Raw genomic sequence first — 5,436 nt, forward strand, 5'->3', positions numbered from 1 at the left:
CGCTGGGGGTTCGAAAATGGAATATTTTGCCAGTCTATCATCTCAAAGTAACGTTCGGAACTGAACTGCAATATTGACAGGGTGAACTTTCGTTGACGAGTGCTGTGAGATAATAATATTCTTGAATTGAAAATTTTTCTCCATCCTAGTACCCTTACATATTCTTTGGTATCACATATCATTGCAATCAAAATGTTTCCAGGGTGGGCATAAAACGCATTCCTCTTTAGTAGGCTACTTTTTTGACGATATTGCGAACTTTATTCGATAGGTTCTGAGCAGAGTGTATAATTTAAAAAAAAATGTTTTGGGCCATTAGTGAAATTGCTTTCATTATTAATGGCAACCCATACTGGAATATAAACATTCATAATATAGTTCACACGTTCCACCAATACAGCTGACGGTTCGTTAGATGCAACGTAGAATTCTATTGGCTGTGGTCAACCATCTTGAGTGGTTCATCATACCTGGACTCTTAGATACGAAATGAATTGATATTTCTCCACTTTTCCCTGCTCTGTGCATGTGTAGAAGATATTTTTGGTCAGTGCTGAGGTCATTTTCATCAATTTAAATCTCTGCTGCCGGAACTACTTTATATTTTACAACATTTAGTTGTGTGACAGTTGTGGTTAGCTACATTCATTCCCAGTGGCGCGGGAACTATTTTTCTCTAGGGGGGGCTGAAGCTGCCGTAGTGTTGTCAGCTTCTGACCCACCCTTATGTGAGAGAGCATTTAAAGCTGGCAGTAAGCGTTGGGTTCCATATTGTGTCAAAAATAACGCCAAATCACACACTTTGTAAATTGTAACAAATGAACAACGGCAACAACAAAGCAGCTGTTCAGGAAATTACAATTAAGACGAACAAATTAGAAAGGGATATAAAAACGATAGCTTGTGGAAATGAGTTCTTATACGCTTCCGAAGATTGCTTTTCGCTCAGGTGTTTTCTCTATGAACTGTGTCATGAGTTTGACATTGGCAGTGTCCAAAATGTTTTTGTGGACATGCATCAACGCAACATGAATACCGTAAGTCTTTTTTGTGTCATTGAGCTTTTCAACCTCGTTTTCAGGCGTCTTAGAGCAGAAAAAGAACGCTCTGATGATGCAGCTGAAACCGGGAAACAAAGGGAGAGCTTCACAAAATTTCGCGTTTCTTTAAAAAAAAGTCTAGTGTGTGAGGGTTTAGTTGCGATAATATCTCAGCAACCGTTTGAATGGAGTTTGCGGTTTTTCTACTTCTACTGTACAACATCGCTGAGTAAGGCAAGTTCTGTTTTTTAGCGATCTTTTCTGATGGTATCGGGTAAGCTGATCTCAGTATCAGATTTTTCCTCACCATTTGCACAGCTCAGAAGGGCCTTCTCTCTGTTGGCTGCTGTAAGCAGATCCGCCTGGTCGGATCTTCGATCAAGCTCAGTTTGAACCAAATCAAGGGCTTTGATGTATTGCTGTGTCCACGCTCCTTCTCCAGCACACAAGCATCCGATTCCTCTGTGTTTCGAAATCTTGCTGGAGTTTTGCTCACTCGGGGATCCTTTGGCGTCTTTAGGTTAATGCCAGACGCAAAGACGTTCGCTGCTTCCATAAGCTTGGAAATGGATTCATCTTTTCTGAGATTTTTGATCTGTCCACTGAGAATGGTGATGGATTCCAAAGCTGTAGAAGCAGAAATCTTGTTTTGGAGCTGTCCTGCGACAACTTCTGCAGGCTAAAAACTTCACCGCTGCAAAAATCGCAAAATAAAGCCGCATCGTGCGTGTTTGTTTTACCAAGCCGAATATCTTTGCACGTGCGTCTTCTCTAATTGCACCATCTTCTGTCATGTCGATCAGACATTGCAGAAGCACGAACGCAGCAACGAGTAGGCTAGGACACAAACCCAGCAAATTGCAGGCAACTTCATCGGAACCAAAAAGCGACATGAAGATTTACGTGTTGAAAAGGAGCGATCTTCCTGGCGTCAGCACTACCTGACTACTCACTATAGAACAGCGAGCATTGTGTTTCGCTAACCATACCGGTGTAGTCTCCACACTAGCCATCAAGACTTTTTAGACGATTCACGAATTACAACTGCAACACTTTGAACAGGACTTCGAACAACATCTGTGTTTTGTACCTTAAATTGTCAGAATTTTCTAAGGGGGGCTGAAGCAATTATCGAAAATTCCAGAGGGGGCTGAATTAGTTCTAGGGGGGGCTGCATCCCCTTGAGCACCCCTACTTCCCACGCCCCTGTTCATTCCAATGGGCCCAGTGAAGCTATCAGGTTCGTTAGTATTGCCATCCAGTTCTTTTATAAGATGCCTAAGAGGCAATTCATTACCGTAGAGTAGGCATATTAACCAATGAAGTGGCTGTTGGAAATGATCTTCCAGGAGCTTTATCACGCCGCCTTTTTGATCTATGTTTACTGCAGTTGCACATCGCATCCAATTGCCATTACATTATCGTAGCTAATTTTATTGGATCCAAGATATTCAAGAATCCCTGTAGCTATTGGAACACTAGATCCGTTGGCTGCAGTAAAATGACCAATGAAATGATAACTTGGCTCCTCAAGTAAAGTAAATGTGCTCTTCAACTGCGAAACGTTTTTGAAGTAGCCCAGCAGTTTTATCTTGTTTGATGGTTTGATCTTTTCGGCCATCAAAATATATGCTTTGCAAATAAATGTATGCACATGATAGGCTTACTTTCCATTTGAGCTGTAAACCTCAGCGTTTTTGTCGCTCTTCTCACTTTGCTTTTATCTATAACAGATTGAGGCTCGCTATCCGTTACAACTCCTGCATCTTGTAGAAGTGATGAAACAATAAGTGCTGCAGACCTATCTGAAATACCAGTACGATTGCATGATTCAGCAAATAGGCTACTACTAAACTGGAAGTAGCTTTGCTTTTTCTGGGGTTTTCCGAGGCAAAACTGGGCTGATAATCATAATCTCCGCAGCGTTGTTCATTGAATGACAAAGTTTCTGAGCTTGAATAAGAAGTTAAAAGTGTTTAAACCAAAGTGCTACTTGTGCCTGCTCCTGGGTCTTCACGTAAAGAACGGAATTGTTTTAATCTTGCGACTCTCCTCGGAAAACGTTTAAAATTAGATTTTGTGGCCGATTTATCATGTTTATCAATCACCATTATGCCGGTTGTTCTTTGATCAAGAAAGAAGTGTTGTTCCGTAACAGGGACACGATTTTCCAGCGGCCAAGTACATTGCTGAAAATTGGAACACTTACAACAACCGATATCAAATAATTTTTGCTTTGCAGATTCTTTCATTTGCTCCAAATTTTGCTGAAATTTAGGTCCACCTTAGACTTTGACTTCAAAAGGTTATTCATTTTTTATTTGTAACTCTTTATCATAAGACATATGGGCAGTGAAAGAGTTTTGACAGAACATAAATGAGCATACAGCGTTAACACCATCTCGCCCTTTTGCGACAAGTTTGTTAATTGAGCAGTGACAAAAAAGCATTTCAAATTAGTGAAAATTCAGCATTTTGGTTGTCGATGCAGGGGCAGTAAACCTTAAGCTTCGAACATGCCTTTGCATAGGAATGTTATGGGTACATCTCACTTAGGCCTACAATTTATAACTAGCCAGAGAAAAAATTATAAAAAAATTATGTTAAAACGGAAATTGAAATTTCCCTTCTTTTTTCAAAAAATTGAAAGTTTGACCCTCCTGCGGGGGCAGAAGATGCACCCCCAAACTGATGAAATTTTGCAAACGTAACTTTTTTATGCATGTGCCACTTTTTATGACTAACCGTTTTTGAATTTCGAAAAAAAAGTCAAAAACGTCCCACCCTATTTCATAATTCAACACAATAATAGCAACACTTCAATTTTACTTAGAGAGTGAATGCCAATATGAAACGGCATTTTGATAAAAAAATAAATAAAGTTTTTTTAATTAAAAGTAACTGTGAAACTTAATATACTGCTCTTCCCTTATTTATAGGCAAAAATCTTTCCACGCCCAGCATTCACCTACTGAACTACAACCGCATCCAAATTTTTTTTATCTTGCTTCCCCAAAAATAGGTTTTTAATGCTATTACAGCGTGTTAATGCTATTGCAGGGTGTTAATGACATTGCAGCGTGTTAATGCTATTGCAGCGTGTTAATGGCATTGCAGCGTGTTAATGACATTGCAGCGTGTTAATGACATTGCAGCGTGTTAATGACATTGTAGCGTGTTAATGACATTGCAGCGTGTTAATGACATTGCAGCGTGTTAATGACATTGCAGCGTGTTAATGACATTGCAGCGTGTTAATGCTATTGCAGCGTGTTAATGACATTGCAGCGTGTTAATGACATTGCAGCGTGTTAATGACATTGCAGCGTGTTAATGACATTACAGCGTGTTAATGACATTGCAGCGTGTTAATGCTATTGCAGCGTGTTAATGACATTGCAGCGTGTTAATGACATTGCAGCGTGTTAATGCTATTGCAGCGTGTTAATGACATTGCAGCGTGTTAATGACATTGCAGCGTGTTAATGACATTGCAGCGTGTTAATGACATTACAGCGTGTTAATGACATTGCAGCGTGTTAATGACATTACAGCGTGTTAATGACATTGCAGCGTGTTAATGCTATTGCAGCGTTTTAATGACATTGCAGCGTGTTAATGACATTGCAGCGTGTTAATGACATTGCAGCGTGTTAATGACATTACAGCGTGTTAATGACATTGCAGCGTGTTAATGACATTGCAGCGTGTCAATGACATTGCAGCGTGTTAATGACATTGTACTACATGTTTAAAGTTGTTTCATGAATATTTGGCTCCGGGACTTTGGTACGGGACGGAGAACTGAAAAAAAATTATGAGTTTTCCGCGGCAGGAAGACTGTCACCAGCACGTTTTGTAAGTTACTGGACGATGTCTTGTTTTTGGCGGTTGTTTGTAACATTTAGGTAGCCGAAACATAACAGTTTCAGGTTAGGTAGAATAATGTTATAATTTCATTTCAAATACTTTTGCGCTGCAGCTGCATGTTTACTATTGTAGCAATGCCTTTTATTTTTTTGTCTATTTTATTTTTGCATTTGTTAGTTTTTTTATGTGATGTTGAATAATTATGGACATTCTTGTCTGATACAAATAAATAATAATAATAATTAACATTCAAGTTAAGAGTAATTTATAAACACTAGAAAAGCATTTGTCCTAATGTCTGAACAATCTCATATTTAATCACATAAGAAGTTTGCTTCAGTTTGTCTAATTTAGTGATTGTAGTATTTTGAAATAGAAATCAAATCTGGTTTGTTGTTTAGAGCAGGGGTCATCAGCCTTTTTTGCATGCGGACCACTTTGGCACTTAGGAGAGCTGTGGCGGGCCACACTAATAAAATTGTAGGTAGGTTGACTCTTATGCTAGAAAAGAACGCATTTTGTACCC

This window comes from Aplidium turbinatum, chromosome 8, assembly GCF_918807975.1.
Source record: "Aplidium turbinatum chromosome 8, kaAplTurb1.1, whole genome shotgun sequence".
NCBI classification, from domain to species: Eukaryota; Metazoa; Chordata; class Ascidiacea; order Aplousobranchia; family Polyclinidae; genus Aplidium; species Aplidium turbinatum.